General features: G+C 40.2%; 1 protein-coding gene across 8 annotated transcripts in view; it reads left to right on the forward strand.

Moving 5' to 3' along the window:
* ZNF608 (zinc finger protein 608) overlaps positions 1–25,377 on the forward strand; it is a 392,506-nt gene that overhangs the window by 163,431 nt on the left and 203,698 nt on the right. For 6 of the 8 annotated variants that reach the window (XM_054694479.1, XM_054694477.1, XM_054694478.1 and 3 more), the window contains one exon: positions 23,826–23,891. The exons of the other annotated variants lie outside the window; for them this stretch is intronic. The gene's annotated coding sequence lies outside the window, so the exon portion shown is untranslated. The remainder of the gene's footprint in view (positions 1–23,825; positions 23,892–25,377) is intronic. 8 annotated transcript variants of the gene reach the window in all.

Below are 25,377 nucleotides of genomic sequence, written 5' to 3' on the forward strand. Positions count from 1 at the left end.
ATCGAACTTGTGCTGCAGTGGCTGTGGAAAGCTTCACAGTGCTGTGCTTAACCCCTTGTGCCACTAGGGAAGCCCCAAAAGTTGTTTCTTATAAATATTTTTAAAAGGGCAACAAGACTGAAAGTTAAACCTATAATGTAAAATAAGCTAACCTAAACGAATTGACTTTTTATCTTAGTCCACACTATGTAGTTTTAGTGTTATTTCAACTCTTCACTTTGAAAAGATGAAACCTTTAGTCAGCTGTTGTTTAGGGTAAAAATAATCCTATTTGTCGGTTACCTTGTGGGCCCCATACTGACCCATGTCATACTGACAGTCGACTTGGTTGTACCAGGACTAGTTGACCGATTGCAGAGAATTTTTGTTTAAAGTTAATTTTTTTAAGAGTCAGAGTCTTTGTTGACTATATTAACAGACTGAGATTATCTCAGTTTCTATTTGAAAAGCCCTACAAAGATGTGGTCTCTAATTTGTGTAGGATCAGATTTCCATCACTGTGATTAAAATAGTGATAATAAAACTCATTGGACAAGAGGCTCACAGTAGGCAAAGTTACATAAGTTTAATGTTATATAATCCAGATCATCTGATAATTTAGCTAGAATTTGAAACAAGAATTGCATTCAGCTGTTCATGCCAGAAGGTATCCATCTTTGTGCATACACAAGATATATTTTAGTTGATCATAACTCTTTGGTGCTAGCAAAACAAAATATAACCATTTGAATGCCCTATCTGACCACATAGGCCTGCCAAAACAATCCTAAGGCAAAACTAATCAATGTCACAATACTCATGCTTTGTAGAATCAGTCAAAGAAATGTGTATTCAGACTTGATGGCCTTTGTGTTTACTGGCGCTTTTCTTCTTTCTCTGGGTCCTGCAGAGCTGACCTTAACCCCCTTTGAAGTCCATGGTAACCCTAAGATCAGATCAGATGCGTTGGGGTGGGTTGAACAGGAAACTTGAAGAGAACTCATTAAGAGCGCCCATTTCTACACAATTTTCAGCAGATGACAATGATTTTTGAAAGAATTCTAATTCTCCATTCATAGATTTGAAAGTTCACGTTTTAAAATACCAAATTATTATTGTGGTAACATGGAGTCTCATAGCCTGGAAAGGAACAAAAAGTTTTCTCAGCAACACAAATATTTCTGTGTCACTAAATAATAAAAAATAGAAGTATTCTGAAAGGTATTTATTAGATCCTTTTGTCCGTTTCAAGATCTTCTATTTATGTGCTTGAACACATGGCTGTATACCTTAATTCACCCTGTACTTAGCTCAGTGTAGCATGTTGCATACTTTTTGTATTTTATTCATTGAAACAGCATTTACTGCCTGCCTTCTGTTGGCCAGATTTGGTATGCTAGAAACTTGAGATGAAACAATGAGAAAGGTTGTTAACATTACAGTAGAAATAACGAGAACAAACTGGAAAGTAAATGAGAATTTCAGATTGTATTCAGGACTATGAAAAAGAGAAGATAAGGCAACTGATACCATTTGTACTGTTCCTCTCAGTAGTCATCTCTTGAAGATAGAGAGAGCAAGAGTGAGCATTTACCTTACAGAGAGTAACTGAGGAAGGCTTCTCTGGTGGCTTCCATCCGGGCAGAGGCTGGACGAAGCCAACAGTGCAGCGTTCCAAGCATAAGAAATAGCAAATGCCAAGATCTTAAGGAAAGCACACATTTAAATTAGTAATCATTAGTTTTCGTGCCCTCCCTACCATATTATAAACAAAAGTATCCCTTCAGCTGCGAAATCACAATTATGTCTTTATAATTAAATAAATAGATGATGATAAAAATATTATCATTATTTATAGCTTTAAGTGCTCCAGAAACTAAGGGAAGTACTTTGCCTGTATTACCTCATTTAATTGTCCTGAATGCTTTGCAAACTAGATGAGGAAACTGAGGTTCAAGGTAGGTAAGCAAACTGCCAGTGTTACACAGCTCATTATCATACTTGACCCCATCTGGAATTTGAACTTAGTCATTCTGAACTACCTCCTCAGTTAACCACTTGTGGACTGACTTGTGTTTCTTCCAAAATCCCTATGTTGAAACTCAAATCATCAGTACTTCAGAATGTAACTGTGTTAGGAGCTAGGATCTTTGAAGAGGTGATTATATTAAAAGGCGGCCCTCAGGGGGCCACTAACCCAATATGACAGGCAATGAGAAGATACTGGGAAATCATAGCGTCTATAAACCTAGCGGGAAAGCCCCAGAAGAAATCAATCCTGTGGACACCTTGATCTCAGACTTCTACCTGGCCACAACTGTGCGAAAAGAACCCTGGGTACTTTGTAAGGCAATCCCAGCAAAGTAATACAACATCCTCTTAAGCTAATAGAAAAGTAATGATGAACATTTGTGTAACAGCAGTGTTATGCAAAGGAAAAAGAATTGGCTTGAGCCCAGGTCATTTATCTCAGTGTATTTAGCTCTGTAATATACAAGACTTTTAAAAGGAAGCATCAATAATGTCCTATTTCTTCATTGTCTCTGGGTCAGAACATAATGTGACAAAACAAGAAGACTGATTTAGACTTTTATAAGTCAGGTGATCTGTCCTGCCTACACTGATACCATTTGTACTGTTCCTCTCAGTAGTCATCTCTTGAAGATACAATGCAGAACAAAAAAGCATCTCACAGTGTAAAAATCATCTCACTACACAAGGACCTCAGTGAGCTCAATTTTCAAGTTAAAGAAGTAGGATGATTCTAAATGTGTGGTTGTGCCAGTTATTGATTTATTACTTTTCATCTCCAAATTCAACCTTTTTGCCTGCTCTTTATAAATGGATCTGGGCCTTTTAAGTATTCTCCCCTTGTTGACATGCATGTTAAGCTTTTTAGTAAAGTGCAGTAGAGACACTACAGGCAGAAAAGGATTGGCTTCCTTGTTCAGGTGTCTGTGCTACTCAAGCTCCTGAACATGGCATTTTCTCTTGATCTTTTCTCAGCATCAGGCAACTACAGCATAGCGGCTTCCCCAGGTCCAGCTCCTCAGTGACCCTCAGTCCCAGTTGCTGCAGCATGGGCAGGTTTCCTAGCACCGGCCTACTGAAGTGCTTGCAGACGCTCCAGGGCTCTGCGCTCACAAGTCCCCCAGCACCCACCTCAGATGGTGTTAAGCTAAAGTAGCTCCAGTAAGACATTGTCCCATAAACAACTTCCCCTGATATCCTTGACAGTGGGTTTCAAGCAAGTTCTACAAGCCAGTTTTCTTTCATTTGCTGAGTCATGGCTGTTCTCTCACCAACAAGATTGAGATTTCAACCCTGGGAGCCTGAGAGTAGGTGCTTTTGCCTGTTTTATCTTTCTGAGTCTCCGGGATAGTGACATACTATGTGGTATTTTACCTCCTTATATTATGGTTTATATCCGCTTTTCCTACTTTGTCTACAGTTTTCCTTATTTCCTTGTAGTCAATACCTCATTCTCTTTTCCTGTCTTAAATTAATAATTCTTTTTTTTTTAAATAATAAATTTTATTTTTATATTCCCCCATACAATTGCAAACGCCCCATTCTGACCCCAATCCCTCCCCTCCCGCCCCCCACCCCCCAAAAAGTGTCTCTGGTTCATAGTTTTTTGTTGATTTTGATTTTCACTTTCTTATATTCATTTTCCTGGTCCCTTATTTAAGTTTTCTAGATTCCTGCTATGAGTGAGACCATCTGGTATTTTTCTTTTTCTTTTTGGCTTATTTCGCTGAGCATGATCCCTTCCAACGCCATCCATGTTGCTGCAAATTGCATGTGTTTATCTTTTTTGAATGCTGAGTAATATTCCATGGTGTATATGTACCACATCTTCTTGATCCAGTCATCTATTAAATTAATAATTCTTAGTAGTAAACTGTCCCTGGCCAAATTACTGTGGTTTTCTCTCTCCTGACTGAACCCTGACTGATAGTCACTGCTTTGATTATTGTAACTGTACCAGAAAGGGTTGTTTGCTCTTCTTTCTTAGTTTGTGGGCCCTACCTTTGTGAATCAGGAATCCTTGTTTCATATTCCAGAACTATAAAGTTTTATGAATCTATGTATCTTCTCTCCTTTTGTGATGATTTTACATTGCTCATACTTTTCTAATAATATTCCATACACCTATCTGTACTTTTAACATTTTTTTTTTTTTTTTTTTTTTATAGAGGCATGCTTTATTTATTTGTTTGCTGGTTTCTTTGTTTGTTTTGTTTATACATGCACTGGGTACAGTCAGAAGCGCGGGAGGGCGAGAGAATTCACCAGAGCGGGGAGCAGAGCAGGCAGAAGGACCGAAGTACACCGCTGAGGGGAGCAGCGGGCGGCAGGAGAGGTCTGCGCGCCATGTGGGACCCTCCTCCGGTGGCCGGGGAGCAGCCGGGGATCGAACCGGCGCCGCAGAGGCCGCGCGCAGCTTCGCAACCCAGCGCTCAACCGCTGCGCCACCGGGGAGGCCCCTATCTGTACTTTTAAATACTCAGAGAAGCTGGAGCAGCAAGCTTCATTTCTCTCCTATTGCAGCTGTTCACAGCTGCAAGCTGCTTCAGACACAAATGCATTCCCTGAGTCTGAATCAGTCTGTTGGTAGTTTACTATGATATTAGGATAAGGTTGCTCTGAAGTACTGCGTCTCATTGCCGAATGCCAGCGATTTGTATGACATTTATGAGGATTTTAACGTGGAAATCTTCAGATCAGGAAAGATGCATTCAAGTGATGTCACAATAAGCCTCAATTGGTGAAGTTCTTATTTACTGCCAAATCTCTGGTGTGTAAATACTGAATATAAGTCCTTTCCATCTTATACCTCAGTATACATTTATTGCAAAGAATCCAGGAAATAAGACATAAATTTTCATTAAAGAAAACACTATATTATGACAGCTCTAAAAGAGTCATTTTTTAAAAGGTAGGCTTATTTCCTGCAATTGGGAGGTACACCATCATAAAAATATTTTCACTAACAAATATAAACTATCTCAATATATATTTTTAAACATACTCTATGTTGCTGTATAACATGTATCATTTGCGTGTGTGTCTGCACACAACTTGCGTATCTATAGTGGACCCTCCAGGCAAGTTCCTAGGTCACATTTTTTGTAATAAAAAAAGACCACAAATTGACCAAGCAGCCCAGACGAACATCACATTCATCACTGCTGAAGATAATGTTTTCCTGAAGTGATTCATTCTCTTACCTTCCTGCAGGAGTTTTCTCCACCCAGCGACATCATGACATAGTGAAATGTCACTGAAGTGAAGGCTATTTCATTTAGCCTTGAGCAAACATAGAAGCTGAACTGAGAATAAGTATAGTTCTGTTTCCTTCCAGAAGACATGCTTTTTATGCATGTGTAACTGGAGCTAAGCTGAATCTATAGAGCTGCTGGCTGATAAGAGCTTGGTTTGAAAACATGTGCAACACAAGGTCTTGAATAACAAAATCCGGGCCAGAGTGTTTCTGAGCTGACTGCATTTGCACTGCATGAGGAGATCAATGCTGCCCCTCATTGATTTCCCTCACTCGCAGAGCCTGGATTACACACACATGGTGAAGCTGTATTCCTAGATTCCTCCAATCTGATTTCCCAGTCAGCACTAAAAAGACATATTGCCCATTGTAAACTGGAGGTTAGACAAGTATAGTTGTATCAAATTTGTACCTGCGCTAACCCTGCGTGTTAAACCCAAGCACCATAATGCATTACTTGTGTGAAGCAAGGACTTCATGGGACAGGACAGATTCTGTTTGTTACAGCTCCTGAATAAATAGCAGAGATGCCAAAGATAAATACGAGGTGCATTGCATTTGCATAACTCCCGAGATATTTTCAAAAGTGCTAGAGCTTCCTTTCTGAAAGACTCGAAACACAAAGTAAGTATATAAGAAATGATTCCCTTTCTAAAGTCACAGATTGGCTGTCTTCTCTCAATTCTGAAATGGTCTTAAACTTTATAATTAAAGCAAGCGGGTGGTTGGAAGGCCGTTAAAATCAAGGGTCTAAAACGAAATTATCCAGAGTCTATTTCACTATAAGCAATTGGCAGCTGTCATGTTTCGTGAGTTTATTCTGTAGTTAAGACAGTTCTTATCTTTCTTACAGTTGTGGAATTTATGTAATGCAGTTGAGCACCGACATTTAACTGCAGAATGAAAATACTCAAAGAAAGGTGACTTCACCTCTTCCAAAATTTCCGCATGCTGTTGGTGAGAGGGAGGGGGAAAGCTGACTTCTATGTTAAAATTTCCCTTTCCTCAGTTCACTTTAAGGATGGAGTTGTCACACTCCGAACTTCATATTTGCTTTGGAAGAAGAAATCATGGAAAACAATTGTACCAAGTCTAGATAAGTGATTACACAGTTGCTTGCCTTTCAAACAGAATTTGCTCTAAATCTGGCCTGGCCTGGATGCTCACTTCATTATTGAAGAGCACTGCACAGTTCACTCTGTGGGGTGCTGCTTCCTCTGTGGGAACAAATTTAGGGACATGGAAGGAGGGTAAAGGAAAGGGATTGTACTCTTAGGATGTTCGGGTAGACCTAGATCCAGGACCAACAGTTTCTACATGTTCCAGAGGTAACATGTAAATTGACCTGGGAGAGCTATCCTCGTAGCTAAGAAATACAGGCATGTTTCCAAGTTACCTAATCAGTGGACATTTTCCTAGTAAAAGATTAACTGAGTTGATCTGTTTTTCAGGGACAGAAAGTTAAAAAACAGATTCTCAGTTCTAACTATCACACCAAAACTTACCCCAAAAATCATCCTTCTTGCTTTGGATCATTCACACAGACTGTTAAAAAATGAAGTAGTTTCCCAATGTAAATTTAAATGACACCAAGTCAGCCTTGCCTACTAAAAGGTGACACATACCTCGGTTTGCTTATATATTTCTTTTTTTTTAAACTTTATATTTTTTTTAATTTTTATGTTTTATGTTTTTGTTTTTGTTTTACATCGTTGTTCCTCTCAGGTGTAATCCCCATAGAATTCCCACTACTAAGTTACCCATGAGCTGTCGCCATAGTCTCTTATGCTCTCCTCTCCCAGGAAAAAAACAAAACAAAAATAAAACTCGTAGGCAAAAGGTAAATCGGAGACATTCAGCTTATCTATTTCTCAGTTGCCAGATGTGAAGATGTACATTTTCCCTGCTGGCACTGGCAACAAAATGTATTTTTCCATTCATTCCTGCTTATTTACAAAGTGGCAGTGATATTGTCAATTAACTGTGACTGTTAGTTACATTAATAGTTCAGCAGCAGTAGTCTAAGAATCACTAATTTTTTTTATTAAGCATATATCTTCCAAATAGTAATTTTGAGATATTTAAAGCCTAGATTGGAATTGATTTTCTTGGTTGCAAAGAAGCACACTTCCTATGTTCTTACCCATAGAACTTTCCCCTTCAAGTGTTTCTCTGATGAAGTCTTCACTTCCAAGTTGGTTGTGTTTTTATTACTTGGTGCCGTTGATTCAGTGATAGTAATTTAAATAAACATGGAGAATAATTTGATGATGACTAAGTGGGTGGAGACACCATGGTTTACCCTCCAAAGTATGCTAATAAGTAGAGTGATGGACTTGCCCTGTCTGATAATGGAGCTGTTATTTTAGCCCAGTGGGACCTTGTCATGGCCTCCTGGGAAGAGGTGCCAGGCCCCCGCTGTGTGCTGCTCCTAGTGCCATCGGTGTGTTCTCCAGTATCTAGTTACAGTGAATTTATCAAAGGAAATCGCAGCTTGGAAAAAAGCTCCATTCTCTGCTCTTTCAAATAAGAAGCATCCCATAAGTCACTTACGTTTTATTTGTTTTACCTAAGTCAATCAGAACATGGATCGGGAAAAATAATTTTTAATAAAAAGAACTACAGCATTGAAAGAATTTCCTTTCTTTGATATATCTTTTAAGGAGGCCATTTGAATACTATCAGATAAAAGTATATTTTCTTCACAAAGCCTAACATGCTAATATATTATTGTACACAGCATAAAGTTAAGGGTGTTTGAACAGTGGAAATAGAAAGCATTTGTAGTTATTCAACCCTGTATACTTAGGACATTTCATTTCTTTTTACAGCAACCATATCCAGTCAATAAAAGATCAAATGCTTTTGGTTACTGGACTGAAAAAATCAAATCCTCCGAACTTTTAGCACTTGATGTTCCGAGTGTTTGCTCTCAGCTATAGCTCGTTAAATGAGCTGATCTACCACTGAGTCTATAAATTGAAACAAAAGCAAAGAACTCCTTTTGTTCAAAGTAGATGGCACCAACTGAACTTCACTTAAGTCTGGGTTACTTACAAATTTTTCCTTGCACCTAGTGGATATTCTGCAGAGTAAATACATGTTCTCATCCTGGTAATTTTTTCAATGAAATTTGAATCAGGACTTCTCTGGATGGGAGTGGTATAACCGTGAGATTAAGGGGATATGATGCAAGAGGTAAAGGAACTAGGTATTTTGCAATTGCATGACCTGTGTTTACTTAACAGGTTTTATTGACTTTTATGGGTTTTGTTTTTAATTTCATGAAAAATACAGTGTTAGCAAATAGATATCATGAGCATTTTTGAAATAGAGTATACAAGCGCACCTATTGTATACACATAACTTTATGAAATGAGTATCATTACTTCTCCCCATATTGAAGGTGATGATCTAAAAATCACAAAACATATTACTAATGAGCAGCAGAGTTAGGACTCGAACCCATGGGGTGTTAGCATAGAGTCTATCCTTTTAACTAGTATACTACACTCTGTTTTTCTTAATGAATGCTAAATGAGGAGTCCCTCAAAATTTGAAGTGCATTTACCAGCATATAGTGGTCAAGGCATTCACACCATCTAGTTCTACAGCCTCCACTTATATAACAGGGCCTGACAAAATACACATCCTAGGTGCGTATGATTCTCGATTCATCTATTTTTAACCAAATTTTCATCTGAAAGGTCCCAGTGATGACGTTACTGATTTTCCATTTCAGTCATTTTTTACTTTACTTTATATCCTAAATCAAAGAAAAGATTTCCAACAATTTTGGGGTCTTCACCAAGCTAAGACGTATTTGAGTAACAGCTCTGTAATACTGTCTGAACAGGGAATTTGACTGTAAGGTTGAGTTTTAGTAGCACTTTCTGGCCTTGCTATTTTAGTAATCTAGGTTTATATTGATTCTGGGGAGCAAGAACTACTGTAAAATTCACTATGTAATTGATGATGGAAGGCACCTATTCCTTTATAAAAAGCAAATTTCACCCATTCAACAAATATTTATTAAGCATCCACTAAGAACTAGGGTTACAAAAGTGGGTTATAGATCCTATCAAAATCAGTGACTTTTTGCAGAAATGAGCAAGCTGATCATAAAATTAATAAAGACATTCAAAGGATGTAGAATAACTAAATCAACCTGGAAAAAGAAGAGCAGAGTTGGAGGGCTCTTACTTCTTAATTACAAATTTATAGTTATCAGGACAATGTGGTATTGGCATTAAAAAAGGCGTGCACTAAATGCCAAAAATAGATGGATTATGAAGATGTCTCTCATTCACACACACAAACACACACTGAAATATTACTCAGCAGTCAAAAAAGATAAACTTTTGGCATTGGCAACAACATGGATGGAGTTGAAAGAGACAATGCCAAGTGAATTAAGTCAGGTGGAGAACAGTGGATGGTGCCACCAATAAGTAGAATATAGAGAAACCAAATTAAGAAACAGAGAAAGACAACCATAAATGCTAACCCTTGAAAACTGACTATAGAACTGAAGCATCTAAAGGAAAGAGGAGTGGGGGAGAAGGAGTAGGGACAAAGAGGGGAGGAAGCACACTGGACTATGTTTGTGGACTGTGGGTGATTTGGTGGCGGGTCGTCTGCTGGTGATACCTGCTGGAGAGAACCCTAATGTTACCACAATTAAAAGAATAAAAAATAAACAAAAAAGAAAATGCATATAGATCAATGGAATAGAATAGAATTGAGATTCAGGGCTTCCTCGGTGGTGCAGCGGGTTTAGCACAGTGCTGTGAAGCGTCCTCAGCCTCTGCAGCGCGAGTTCGTTTCCCGGCCGGCCAGGGAGATACCCATATGGCTCATCAGACCTCTTCTGTCTCACCTGCTGCTCCCCTCAGCAGTGTATTTTGGTCAGTCTGCCTGTTCTGTTCCATGCTCTGTCTCTGGTGAACCATTTCACCCTCCTGCGCCTCTGGCCTGTACCCCAGCTCTTGTATAAAAATAAATGAATCTTTAAAAAAAAATTAAAAAAAAAAAAAAGAATAGAATTGAGATCCAGAAATAAACCCTCACCATTACAATCAATTGATTTCCAACAAGGAACCAGGCAATTCAGTGGGGAAAGAATAATTTCCAAAAATGCTGCTGGAACAGCTGGGTAGCCACACATGAAGGAATGAAGTTGGACCCCTACATCACATTTCACTCCATATATAAAACTTAAGAAAATAGATTAAATGTTTACTATGAAGGTTAAACTATGAACTCTTTATGGAAAACATGGATATAAACCTTCATGCTTCTGGATTAGTCAGTGTCTGGATGTACAACATTTTATGTATCCATGCACCTATTGAAGGAGTCTTGGGTATCTCCAAGTTTGGGCAATTTTGAATAAATGTCTTATAACTGTGTGTAGGTTTATGTGTGAACGTAAAAGTTTTTGATTTGTTTGGGTAAATACCAAGGCATGCTGTAAGGAAGGATAAAGGTTACTTAAGCTTTCTTTCTCAGGATCCCTGGTTGGGCCATAAAATTCAGTTTGCTTAGACAAATTACCAGGAGAAAAGCATGCAACTTTATTTAATACAGTCATGTGTGGCTTAACAAATTGTATATATGCTGAGAAATGTGTGCTTAGGTTATTTCATGATTATATGAATGTCACAGAGGATAATTACACTGGCCTGTGTGGTGTAGCATACTAAGCACCTAAGCTATATGGTTTAGTCTATTGGGACTGTTACTGGAGCCTGGATCTGCCTACTCGACACTCAAAAATCGAAACTCCAGAGACAAGAGTTGATGGGAGGAAATGAGGTTTAATCAGGAGCTGGCAAGCAGAGGAGATGGCAAAGATGTCCTTTTTTTTTTTTTTTTTTAAGATTATTTATGTATGCATAGAAGAACTGGTATGTAGGCCAGAGGTGAGGGAGGTGAGAGTATTCACCAGAGACAGAGTGGGGAGCAGAATAGGCAAGACAGGAGAGGAAAGACCTCCTTTCTGATTAAGACACGGAATGATATTATGTAGATTTGGGGGGGGGGGGCAAGGTGGAGAACAAAGTAGTTAAATTTTTGGGCTAAAAAGCAGGGTAGACCAGGCAAAGAAATGTGAACTTTGCTGAAATTCATTCACCAGGCACAGGCCACTTCATACATGAAGTAAGAAGAGGCTTTTCTTTAGATAACTAATTTTGACTTTGTATTTGTGTCCTTCCTATTGTGGGTTCTCTGTTCCCAGCCAACCCTGGAGCTCATCTCACCGCTGTTAAGCCTCCAGCTTTTGCGTTGTCTGAAAAAGCAAGTCTCAGATAAAGGTTTAGGTGCTCTTTTTTTCTTTTGTGCTTTTAGGGTCTGAAAGCAATTTAACCATTTAGTCTTGGTCTAGGGGCTACCATTGTATACACAGTCTGTCATTAACAAAAAATGTGGGCCTGTATAAGTTTTATGTGGCATGGAAGGCTTCATGGGAAGAGGAAGACCCAAAGAAAAAAGGTAAAACTGGGTGTTGTGATGCTGGGCTTGATGAGGAATGGAAAACTGTCCCTGTGTCCGTCCGTCTTTGGAGATAAGGTGTGCTTTTCCTCCTAGAATAAGGAGGGCACCTCTCACATGAGGGGTTTGTGACCTGCTCTAGGAGTCAGAAGGTACTTTCTCCACAAGGCATTTCTCAGATTCCTATATCTTAAAATTTGTTAATATGCCAAGGTGTTATATTTTGGGGTGCCATGTCCACAGCCAAATCAGCACTGTTACTGGATTGTATGGCATGAGTATGTTTAGTTTTATAAGAAACTTCTATGGACTAAATGCTTGTCTGTTGCCATTATGGACTAAATGCTTGTCTGTTGCCCAGATTCATGTTTTGATTCACAACCTGCATTCCCTTCCCCCATGTGATAGTGTTTAGAGGGCCTTTCGAGGTAATAAGAATTACTTCAGGTCACCGTGGTCGAGTGAGTGCCCTTGTGAGAACGTTATAAAAGAATGCTTGCTACCCCTCTCAGCTTTCTGCCATGAAAAGATAAAACAAGAAGTATGCAGTCAGCAGCCTATAAAAGGATTCTCACCATAGAACCTGATCATGCTGGCACCCTGGTCTTGAACTTTCAGCCTCCAGAACTGTGAGAAATGAATTTTACTGTGTATAAGCACCTACTCTGTAGTACCTTGTTAAAGCAACCCCAAATAGGACACTGTCTTCAAAGTAGCTGCATCAGTTTGCATGAAAGAGAGTTGTTATTGCTCTATATTCTCAGCAGCATTTGGTGGTGTCAGTATTATGCATTTTGGCCATTGTAATAGCTTGGTAGTAGTAGCCCGTTGTCTTAAAGATTTATTTTATTTATTTATGTATATAAGAACTGGGGTGTAGGCCAGAGGTGCAGGGGTGAGAGGATTCACCAGAGAGAGGGGAGACAGAACAGACAAATCTATTGAAATACCCTGCTGAGGGGAGCAGCGGGCGAGACAGGAGAGGTCTGCTGCGCCACGTGGGTTAGCCCCCTGGTTGGGGTCAAACTCATGCCTCAGTGACTGGCGTGCAGTGGCTGGTGATAGCTTGATAGTGCTGAGACTTAACCCCTGCACCACCAGGGAGGCCCCAGTACCCTGTTGTTTTAATTTGCAATTTCCTAGTGACATATGATATTGCGCATTTTTTGTATGTTTATTTGCCATCTATCTATCTTCTTGAGTGAGGTATCTATTCACATTTTTTACTCATTTTTTAAATTGGGTTGTTCATTTTCTAATTTGAGTTTTAAGAGTTCATTGTATTTTCTGGATTATAGTCATTTATCAGCTATGTCTTTTACAAGTATACTTTCTGTGTCTCTGACTTGTCTGCATTCTCTTCCACTTCCTTCTTTAAGTTCAACTGCTTGGTTCACTGAAATGACATATTAATTGGAGAATTAATTTTTTCATAAAATCCCATTTTCTCCCTTATGTGGTAATTGAAGTTTTGCTTGATTCATTCTCTGGCCAGTCTCCCTAACTTAATTCCTTAAATATTCTAGAGTTGTATTACTCATTTCTCTGGAAGTCTGGTAACTAGATTCCCCAAGGAAGAATGGACCTTTCGATGTCTGATGTAAACACAGAGGAAATCTCTTTTCTTTTATGCACCTCTATTCTTTTTTTTTAATTTCCTTTTCCTGCACAACTTTCCCATTTGCTTCAACAGTTCTCCTAGTCCCCACAGAGTCATAAAATAAAAATTGCACCTGACTTTCACAAGCAAAAGGGACAGAGAATTGGATGTGAATGTTTTCATATAGATTACAGTACTGAACAATTCATTTGCTCTCTTGTATGATCATGTTCAGGCATTTGCACCTTACTTTTTTTTTTTTTAAAGATTTATTTTTATTTATTTATACAAGCACTGGGTACAGTCAGAAGCACGGGAGGGTGAGAGAATTCACCAGAGCCAGAGCAGGGAGCACAACAGGCAGAAGGACCGAAGTACACTGCTGAGGGGAGTAGCAGGCGGCAGGAGAGGTCTGCGCGCCATGTGGGACCCTCCTCCGGTGGCCGGGGAGCAGGCAGGGATCGAACCGGCGCTGCAGAGGCTGCAGGCAGCTTCTCAACCCAATACTCAACCACTGCGCCACCAGGGAGGCCCTGCACCTTACTTCTTAACAAATCATTTAAGGAAGTTGATGGAGATGGAGACTGCACAGGGACATGTATTTAGGTTCTCAAAGAGTTTGAAAAATTAAGGCACCAGTCTGAAGCTAGTATCAAAGCTCTGTTTTCCAGACAAGTCTTCAGAGGTGATCAGATGTATGGAATTTCAACACGTGCTCATTTAGCATGTCCCTAGAAATCAGAGAACAGCAGAACCACTGTTGTCCAGGAAACAGTGTTGCCTTTGAAGCTCATTCCCAAAGACCTGTCTCTCTAAAATGGATGGTAACATCAACCTGGCCTTTATGGTGGAACTCAGATGTCTCACATGTTCAGCGCAGGCCAGAGATACTGCTTAAGTAGAAATGACTTAATCCTGCCTGCCAAATGAGTTTATTTTTCAGGTTTCTAAGAATAATTTGCTCAGTTGACGTACAATTATATATCCCCTCCTCTGTTAGTTACATAGCAAGAAAAACATATCCAGCTAAACATATAAAAGACACCAAGAGCTAAATAATGTAAGAGCAGGCCTCCCTGGTGGCGCAGCGGGTTGAGCACAGCGCTGTGAAGCTGTCCACAGCCTCTGCAGCAAGGGTTCGATCCTGGCCGGCTGGCGAGAATCCCACATGGTGCGGCAGAGCTCTCCTGTCTCATCCGCTGCTCCTATCAGCAGCGTATTTAGGTCAGTCTGCCTGTTCTGCTCCCCACTCTGTCTCTGGTGAATCCTCTCACCCTCCCACGGCTCTGGCCTATACCCCAGCTCTTGTATAAAAATAAATAAATTTTTAAAAAATAATGTAAGAGCAACAAAGGAAATTTAATGAGTTCTCAATAGGAGAGACTACTTTTCTATTCAATGGATCTAACACGCCGGAAGGAGGATGTACCCTAAGCTACATCTTCATGAAAGTGAGGTGGTGATGAGAGAAAAGTAGTGAGGGGGCCTTACCTGGTGGCACAGCGGTTGAGCGCTGGGCTGCGAAGCTGCCCGCAGCCTCTGCAGCACCCGTTCGATCCCCAGTCACCGGTGAGGGTCCCACATGGCACTCAGACCTCTCCTGCCATGCCCCCTGCTCCCCTCAGCAGTGTATTTCATTAGTCTGCTGGTTCTGTTCCCCGCTCTGGCTCTGGTGAATTCTCTCACCCTCCTGTACTTCTGACTGTACCCAGTGCTTATATAAATAAATAAATAAACAAACAAACAAATAAATAAATAAATCTTTAAAAAAAAAATTAGTGTGGATGGAAGGGCATCTAGACGAAAGATATAGAGGTGAAAGTCTGGTGCACCCCTGGGGAACAAGGACCAGCTCAATTTACCTGGAGCTTAAAAAATATAATAAAATATAATATATACATATATAAAAATATAATAATATAATAAAAATATGAGGGAGATGAGAGAGTAGGTATGGGAAAGAACACTAGAACTGTTGGCTTTGTTATCTATTGTTGCATTACCCCAAACCTAGCAACTTCAGGGCAAAAACAATTATTTCATTTTCTGTGTGTCAGGAATCCTGGTGCAGCTTAGCTGGGCAATTCAGGCTCAGGGTCTTTCATGAAGCTGCTGGTAAGGCATGTTTGAGTCTGGACTGCAGTCACATGAGGCTTGTGTAGAACTGAACAATCCACTTCTAAACTCACATGGCCATCAGTCTGAGGGCTCAGTTCACCTACATATGGGTCACTGCACAGCAACTGACTTCCCCCCCAAGGGATAACGAAAAAGAGAACACGCGAGAGAGAAAGTGGAACAGAAGCTGTGGCCTGGCTATAGTCCATCAGTCACACAGACCAACCCTCTTAAAGTGGGAGTGGGGCTACATGGCATGTGGATATCAGGAAGTGGGGATCATGAGGGCCCTTTTAGACTGACTAACACAAGTACCACTACAGTTGTGCAGATGGGGACCTGTACATCTCCAGGGAGCTTCATTCATAATGTATATGTTATAGAAGAATGTTTTAATGGTAGAACCTACGAACAGATAAACACAACTTTCTGCCTCACAAGATGTACTTAATGACATCTATTGATAAACATATGTCTTTGATAAATAATAGAATGAGTAAATCACAGGCACAGGGTGAACAGCTGGAGGGATATTGCAGGTCTAGATAAGATCTAATAAAACTTATGCTAGGGTGAAGTCAGTGGGATGGAAAGAAGAGCCAAATGCTCAAGTCGTAGTACAAAGGTCGACTCAAAAGGACTTGATAGATACCAGTCTAAGTCCAAAATAATTCAAGCAGAAGTCTGGTGATGCAAACATTTAAGGAAAGGGAACTGAATTGGAATATCCGGTCTCACTGGCGAGAACAGATTCAGGCCTCAATCCAAGAGACTGACAAATGAACATAAGACAGGAGGATGTAGTCAGGGAATAAAAAAGCAACAATGGGGCCTCCCTGGTGACTCAAGGGTTAAACACTGCACTATGAAGCAAATCTGCAGCCTCTAAGGCAGGAGTTCAATCTCAGGCTGGCCAGGGAGCAACCCACATGGAGCAGCAGACCTCTCCTGTCTCGCCCGCTGCTCCCTCAGCCGTGTATTTCAGTCAGTCTGCCTGTTCTGTTCCCTGCTCTCTCTCTGGTGAGTCCTCTCACCACCCACACCTCTGGCCTGTACCCCAGTTCTTGTATGCATAAATAAATAAATAAATCTTAAAAAAAGGCAACAGTGAAAGGAAGGAGAGAGAAGGTACTGTCGTTGAAAGGGCATGTCAGTTTGTTGGAGACTTGAGTTTGAACATGTCCATGAAACTCAAAAGTGCCTGCAGACACAATTGAAATTGGGTAATCCAAGTAGCAGTGTCCTTGGGGACACAGAAGAAAGGGACCCTTCACTGTTCACTAGGCTTCTCAGCCTGCCCATCTTAGGTGAGGCTACCCTCAGACTTTGTTAAACACATGCCCCTGCAGGATGGAAGGAGCTCAGCCTGACCCCTTTCTTGTGACTCTGGAGGTGATCATTTTGCTACTCATCATGTTTCTTCACTGTGCCTCTCCTCTTTGACCACTCTGTTGCAACTCAGCTTATCCCAGACAAGCTGCCCCTACTTGTCTGTCTGATCACCAAGGCTGTGCTCGGGCAGCCTCCAGAGTAGCATTGACCTGCCCCTGACCTCTGAAGCCCCTTTTGATGTTCCATCTTTCTGCTTGCCTCTTGACACACTTTGGTGTTTTTGCCTGTCTCAGAATCAGTGGATGACTTTCACTGATCCCACTTCAGATAGTCTCAGTGCTCTCTTCATCCCGGCAACTACAATGATATTAACTAGGTTTTCTAGACATGATAAAATAGGGGAGTGTGACATTTCCAGTTCTTGGAGCACGGTTTTAGAGCACCTAAACTATATATAGTGTCTTGGACCAGTTTGGCGGTTGGATGCTGGCCTGGAAATAATGGCTCCCAACTGACACCGGTGTCTCACTGTGTTACCTTTTTTTTTTTTTTTTAACCACTCCTGAACTTTTCTGGCCAGGAAGAGATCCAAAAATATGTCAATGGACTGTTGAAACTGTGTTATTGTGAAATTTGTGTTTTGTGGCACAACACTGCTGCCCCATGTTGACCTTTTGTGACTGTCTCTCCTTTGGACAGTAGGCCATCCCCCAGCATGCAGCCTTTGTCTTATTTTGGTAAGACTTGGAATTTCCATCGAGCTGTCTCGAACCCAAGAAACATGTCAACTCCATGAATAATCGAATAAATGGTCTTCTTACTAATAAAGAAGTTGGCAGCCTATATTTCACAGGATGATTTGACCTACTTAATATTTTCAAACAACCTCCAGTGTCTCACAACCTGTAATTGGTGTGAGTCTCATCCAACAACGAGACTGGATGCCAGGTCCTGGGCCACGGCCCAGAGATTTGCTGGTTTTTTGGCTCTTGAGCAGGTAAAGAGTGAAATGTGATAGTGATGAGCAAAGGGGTTGGAAAGAGCACCTTGTATTGTATCCTTCCCCCCCCCTTTTTTTTTAATGACTCTCCTAGAATGACCTCCTAGGAAATTTAAATAAAAAGAAAAAAAAAAAGGAAATGACTTCATAGCCTGCTGGTCCTTAAAATTCTGTTATTCTTGTATAGATCTTTATGAAGATGTTTCTCTGTTTGCCAACCACTGTTTGCCAACCACCTCATATTAAATAGTATCTTTCACATCCACGTCTGCCCAGAGCAGGCATGTTAGTTCAATCAAAAAATCTGCTTACATTTGCCAGTAGCCACAGTAGTTGCTGGCATGGCATGATATGCCATGTGTGTATGTTTGTATGACTCGGGAAATCTACCCAGAAGTAATGTCGTCATCCTGCCTGACTCCTAGCCACTAATCAGTACTCAGTTGATTGGTTATCATGACCTCTGCAAAGCTCTTCCTGACACTTTTCCTATAGTGGTAGTTTTGGCTTTATTCTCAGTGGACTCTTATATCCTATACATATCTCTAAAATCATTGTCAACTTGTTTGTCTGAATCTTTCATTAGTCCTCACTGAATCCTCAGCATCAATACTCTCTTGGATACAGTCAAAGGTTGGCCTCCCCAAGGTGATCAGAACAGTCCACCCTAAAATATTTAGGACAGAACACCTCAAAATATGCCACTTTGTGGATTATTTCAAGCTGATATCAATTGTCTATAAGCTCATGAGAAATTTTCACCACTTCCCCAACTATCTAGAAGAATGAAGAATGGGGGTCTATCTAAAAATTGAGTTATAAGAGAAATAACCTTTCTGTTGGAGAAACCTCTCTGTTGGCAGGACAAACATCAATTTACAGGACAATTGGTCTTTGTCGTACAAGTCACCTTCTCTTCATCTTGTGACTCCCCTCCTCTCTCCTGGAAGTTGAGGCCCTTATCCCAGTCAGGATTGTTTTGCCCCACTGGCTTTTAAGTCTGCATCCAAGTAGAGTCTCCATGCATATATACTTAGATTTGGTCTTTTAAAAAATAATAAATAAAAAGATTTATTTATTTATTTATACATACAGGAACCAGGGTACAGGCCAGATGTGCGGGAGGGTGAGAAGATTCACCAGAGACAGAGCAGAGAACAGAACAGGCAGATTGACCAAAATATACTGCTGAGGGGAGCAGCAGGCGAGACAGGAGAGGTCTGCCACACCATGTGGATATCTCCCCAGCAGTCTGGTTCAAACCTACACTGCAGAGGCTGCAGACAGCTTCATAGTGCTGCATTCAACTGCCTGCGTCACGGGGAAGGCCCAGATTTGGTCTTTTCTCCTGCTACTCTGTCTGACATTAATTTGATTTCTTGATCTGCCCAAGAAGAACACAAAGGGGAAGAGGGAAATTTCCTCTCTGCCTCTATAAGACACAGGCGCAGGACCTCAACTGTGCTGGTGGGTATAGAAGAGGCAATAGCATAGTTTCATGGATGACCACAAGCAATGCAGAGGCATCAGCAGTTCCGCCTGCTCTTAATTGATCTAGAGTGAGAGATGAAATGAGCACTACAGCAAGGTGATGATTTCTTCTGTCTGGCTAAGTACACCTCATAGACATTCCCACAGCATCTCGAGTTTACCCATCACATAGCACAGACTGGTAATTTCTTGCTTGTAGGTGTCCTTGTCCAGACTACTATCTCCTTGAAGTGTCTGCTTTTTCTCTAGTTCCATTCCACAGCACAGTGCTTATTAGCATATAGGTGCCACTAAATGTTTGCTAAACTACAGTGATTGGATGACTTGTGGCTTTTGTTGGGGTGCAGGATATAGGGGAACGAGTAGCAGAGCATTAGATCAAGAAGACAGAGTGAGGCAGTAATGTTTATCCTTCACCTGTCATCTAAACCACCCTCCTTTCTGGAGGAATTCCCACTTTTCTTTTCAGAATTCACCACTTTTTGGTTATGGAAAGATACACATCCCACCTACCATTATAGATGACCGGGCTGCCAACTGCTCTTTCCCAATATCCCTTGCAGCTAGGGCATTATATGACCAAAGTTCTATCAGATGTACCCATCACCCTTATTTTTGAATTGAGAGTTTGTAATATAGAAAGCAGGGATAGAAAAAATTCCACCATGGTGTTGGTGACAGCTACAGAATTTCATGCTTGAGCCTGCAGTAAGATGATGACTGCGACAGAAGACTGCGCTCATCTCAACAGCCTCAGTGATGGAACTCTGCCTCTTCTGGCTTTCTGTGGCAGCAGCAATGATGTCCTTATACAAATAGTTCCTGTGCATGATTTTGAGAATGAGTTCTGGGAACATAAGCTTCTGAGCCCACTTCTCCAGTCTCCTTGCAATTCTGTGAGCTGTCCAATATCCTTTCTTAGAAATTCTTTTTTTGCTTAAATCAACAACAGCCATTTTATATAATGTGTAACATGGGACTTGGAATAATACATGACTAAATCCTGGGGGACCAAGTTCCAGGTTAGAACTTCCCAATATTATCTTCAGGCACCAGGGAACCATTTATACTTTTTAAGAGGATTGTGACAATCACAGAAGTCTTCTAAGAAGATCAGTTTGCTAGCAGTATGTAGCATGAGCTGGAGGAAGATGGGTCTGGAAGAAGAGAGATCAGACAGATAACTTTTGTACCTCTACAGTGAAAAGTCATGCAATAATAAGAGGCTGAGCAAGGAGAGCTGTCACTATTCAGATGGGAAACTGAAACAGATCTGGTTCTCATTCCCTCTATGATTTTCTGTGGGAACTTTAGAAGGAAAAAAATTGTGTTTTAATAGAAAATGCACCTTTAGGTCACACCTTTCCAAGTAATCTGATTCTAGGCTTTTATTGTATTTGAGCTATTTTACAACTCTAAGTTGTAGACAGATGGTAAATGCGAAGTAATTCTTGCCTACAAACATAGAAATTTTCTTTCTTCCACACTGTGGAAAGGGCACGTTTTGCCTCGTCATTTCACTATTTCTGACCTATAAATGTAACCTTAAAAATAATTCTCCCTTGAACTAGTTGAAACACCTCACCGGGTTCCTCATTAATGAAACAAGTAAAATCTTTAATGTGTTTACATTCACATCTGTGTAACACTCAGACTTAACCTTTCATAAAAATGTTAACAGTCTTCATGTCTTTCTTTATAAGTTACTTCTCGAAACAAAACTCCAAAAAGCAGGAAAAGTTAAAATGACTGTTATACATACCTGTTACCATAATTTGGCTTATAGCACTGGAGCAGAGTTTCTAGTAGATGATGGAATTAACCTTACAGAGGTCTCTTGCTAAGTGTGAATTCCACTGTTTTGAAAGCTAAATGCAAATAAAGTGGCAAAGACTCTCCTCCCTTCCACAGGCCCCCAAGACTTCCCAGCTTGAGCTCACTTTTCTATACCTGTTATTTTTTGGCCTCTTCAAAACAGCACTTTTCCTAATTGAACAAAAAAAAAAACAACAGCCACATGGCAGAAGAAGAATCTCTACTGCTTCCATTTTATTAGGAGTTACCAAGAAGAAACAGAGAGCTGCTTTTTAAGAAATGGAAACAGGCAAGTATTTTCTTTTCACAAAGCAAGCTCATTCATAGGTCAAGTATTTGTCACCCGGTGTCCTAAACACATAGAACATCCAGTTGAAGTGTAGAAGGGGCTGAACGCACAGCCTATCTAATGGAGTTGTAGATTGCAATCAATATGGGTGGATGGATGGATGGTTATGTTCATAGTGCCTTTCTCGTGGCCCCATGCGGGGTTCCTTTCAGTGGACTCCAAGGAAGTGACCCACTTCTCTGGTTACATTAGAATTTTGTTATATGGAATACTGCTTGAAAGAAGTGTGCTATCCACTAAAAGTAAGAAATCTTTGAGTGTCTTTTATTGGAATGGAATTTGACTTGCACTATAATCATAAAATGGAGTCTAGCAATGCAAGACATCCTTCTATGGGTTCATGAATACGCATCTATTTTTTACATAGATCTATCTCAGAAACTAACATTCAGAAATGTGCTCGCACAATATGTCACAATATGTTGTTTAACAAAAATATAGAAAAAAGTCATATTTGCCACAAATGAGGAGTGTCATTAATGCATCAGCTGCAAGTTGTTCACAGGCTTCTGACTTGGCAGTTAGCTGAAGAGAACCACTTACTTAAGCAGTTCCTCGCTATTAGATTTTGCTGGTTGCTCTTGGCTTCAGCACAAAGCTGCTTTCAAGAAAGCAGGTGACAAAATGAGTTCTATAAAAGTTCAAGTATATGACCTTATTTCAGGTCATTTGTGACTTCACAGATTGTCAGTAAAAAAAATGTATGGGCATTAATAGGCTTGAGTAGTTTTTTTTACCCATCAGAACAAGGTGATTCTCAGAAAGAGCCTTGCCATCCAATGAAGTGAGGGCTTAGGAACTAGACGGCCTGGGTGCAAATTATGACTCCACCATCATCTCCTTGTTTGACCCTGAGCAAATGAGTTAAACCTCGCTGAATCTTGGCTACTCGTCACTACTTCCCAGAGTCATATTCACTCAGAATAAAGTCTGGTCTGTAGAAATGCTATATAAGTATTTAGAAGTTGGGAAATAACATTTCTATAACTACAGTGGTTCTGGCTACTTTCCAACACATAAAAAGAGGAGCATTCCTCAATATTACCAACAGCTACAGGAGATCAAGATGACTGACTACTCACTTCTCTTATTCTAATATTTTCTCTCCCCCCATATATTTCCCATATTTCTGGGGAAACTGCACAATAATGAGAACAATTTGTTTGCAGGAGCCTCTCATGAGAGGTGAAAAGGATGATACCTGTCTAGAGCCCAATCCTTCAAAAACAATTCCCCAACTCTTCCTCAAGCTCTCAGAATGATCAGAATTTCTTTGGATATTTTTTTTCTGTGAATTTAGGGAATCTCATCCCAAATTGTAAGCATAATAAATGTGAATACCATCATGTTCTTTTGTCTCTCTTGCTAAATAATTCAGTAATCTGAGAGAGGCTCTTAAATCTTTAGGCTTGTCTTCAAGAATCCAGTCCTGAAAGAGGTAAACAGACTTCCTGCTCCAGGAACAGGCTGCATTCTCTTAGCATCCTGCTAACAGGGTTAGCATTCCACTGATAACCCCACTAATGTGCAATGAGGAAAATGGGCATTGTCTGACAGGATTCCATTACCCCAAACAGAAGGCGCTGGGGTGGCTGGGGAAGCATTCACTCAGAGCATGAATGGGTCACAATACTTCATATAACTTGCAACACAACCTTTGTTGAAAAATCAAGGAAGATTGGTGGGGGGAGAAGGGGAGAGAGAGAGACACTGAGTGACTTAAGTAAGCTATGGTGAGGACAGCCTAAAGGTCAAAATTGTAATATTAAATAAATCTTACAAGATTTTATAAACCCTAATTTATTGTCTATGTGCCACTGACATTTTAGCTCTTGGTTTAATACCAGACACTTCAAAGTATTCTTGTAGAAGAATGGTTGATAACCCTCTTACACAGTATAATTGGAATTCTGCATGTTAGAACATTTGGTTTCTGAAAGATTTTTGTAAATGTTAATAGCTGTCTTTTAAAATGGTGTAAGTGTGAAATGCTATGAAAAGCAAAGGTTTAAATGTCACTCTGTCTATAATTTTCATATTGTAAAAACTAAATAAGTTTTTAGAAATGGAAAACCTAAAAGCCTGCTGCAAGTTTGAAGATATCGACTCATTCATTCTTGCTTTTGGAAATGGATATGACATTTAACCAAATGAGCCAAATTTAGAATGAAAGGTAATCTGTTTTTTCTAAAATTTACTATTGAACATTGAACCTAAACTGAAAAACAATGTAAAGAGTTCCCTACTTCTTCCCATATTGTGTGAGATTATGATTAAAGATCTCTCTTTAAAGCATTCACCTGATGAGCCACCAGGTAGACAGAGCTGTCACCATCTGTGCTTTTGTTCTTCACTCCAGGCAGTCTGACCAGGATGGTGTTCACGCTCTCAGGACAGAGGTGGAACCAGGTCATTTCTCTCCAGGGTAACTGAATCATTTGGCCATTATGAATATCAAAAATAACCCCCAACTACCTCCCCACGCCTGCATATACACACACACACACACCCTTCTTTCTTTTCTTTTTCTCGCTGGTTACTTTTCTCTTCCTTTTAAATATTTATTGTGAAAGAGAAAACATGTTTCTTTTTCTCCATTAACTTTTCTTGGGAGTCTGAATTCTGCATGACCTCCACTACTTAGTAGCCTTATTCTACAGGTCAAAATCGATCATCCTATAAACAACAACCAAAGAAACCTGATAACCCCGATTAGGGTTTGAATATGTTGAACATTACCATTCAACCCTCCCCTCCTCTTTTTTTTTAACCTAAGTCCTGTTTCATGCATTAACGTGATTCTAAAAAGTAGTATTGGATATGTGGATGCTAGTAGAAATGTGTTGCTCTTTGGAAAGCACCAAAGGTTGTAGAGGAATCGATTAACATGTAAATGAGATGGCATTCAAGAATTTTCCTGTAATATCTTACACATTATATTTTGCTGACTGGAAGAGAAAGCCCAGTTTCAACTCCAAAGCCAAGAAGTACCCTTTGCCAGTACTGAATTTTCCTCTGTCCTGTAAACATATATTTGATATCTCAGCATCTTCTGCCTCCTGCAACAAAAAGAAAAAATTGGGCTGAAAACCACTGGTTTGATATATACTAAGGTTATTTTCAAAGAATAATTTGTAGGTTTTACTGATCACCCCTCATTCTTTAACTGTGCAAATAGAAACTAACTTTAGGCTAAGCCTATATTAGAGGAAGAACAGAAGTGTGCTATTGGCCAAATTGATTTTCTCTGTTGGGATAAACTAGGGACTATGAAATCTGATTCTCTTTTATTTTAACTCTAATGTTAATAATATACCTTAGTAATAGGATGTCACTTTGCCCATAAACTGGATACTCTACCTCCTCTTCCATAGTGAAGGAAAAGACAGCATCCTTCTATTCAAAATGGGATTTTTGTGCTCATATCCTGGATAAGTTCTTTTTTTAAAAAAAGATTTATTTATTTATTTATACAAGAACTGGGGTACAGGCCAGATTCGCAGGAGGGTGAGAGGATTCACCAGAGACAGAGCGGGGAACAGAACAGGCAGACTGACGAAATACGCTGCTGAGGGGAGCAGCGGGCACCACAGGAGAGGTCTGCCGTGCCATTTGCATATCTCCCCAGGATCAAACGGCGCTGCAGAGGTTGCAGACAGCTTCACAGTGCTGCGCTCAGCCGCCTACGCCACTAGGGGAGGCCCACCTGGATGAGTTCTTAACAGATGACTAGCCCTTTTATTAAAGTATGATACTACAGCAGTGACACTCAAACCTCACTCAGCTTCACAATTGCCTTCACAGCTTCTTAAAACAGATTTCTGGATCAAAAGATGTGGTATATCTACACCATGGAATACTACTCAGCAATCAAAAAATATGCCATTTGCAGCAATGTGGATGGAGCTGAA

Source organism: Talpa occidentalis, unplaced genomic scaffold, assembly GCF_014898055.3.
Source record: "Talpa occidentalis isolate TD23 unplaced genomic scaffold, MPIMG_talOcc4v2.1 talOcc4.13, whole genome shotgun sequence".
Taxonomy (NCBI): Eukaryota; Metazoa; Chordata; class Mammalia; order Eulipotyphla; family Talpidae; genus Talpa; species Talpa occidentalis.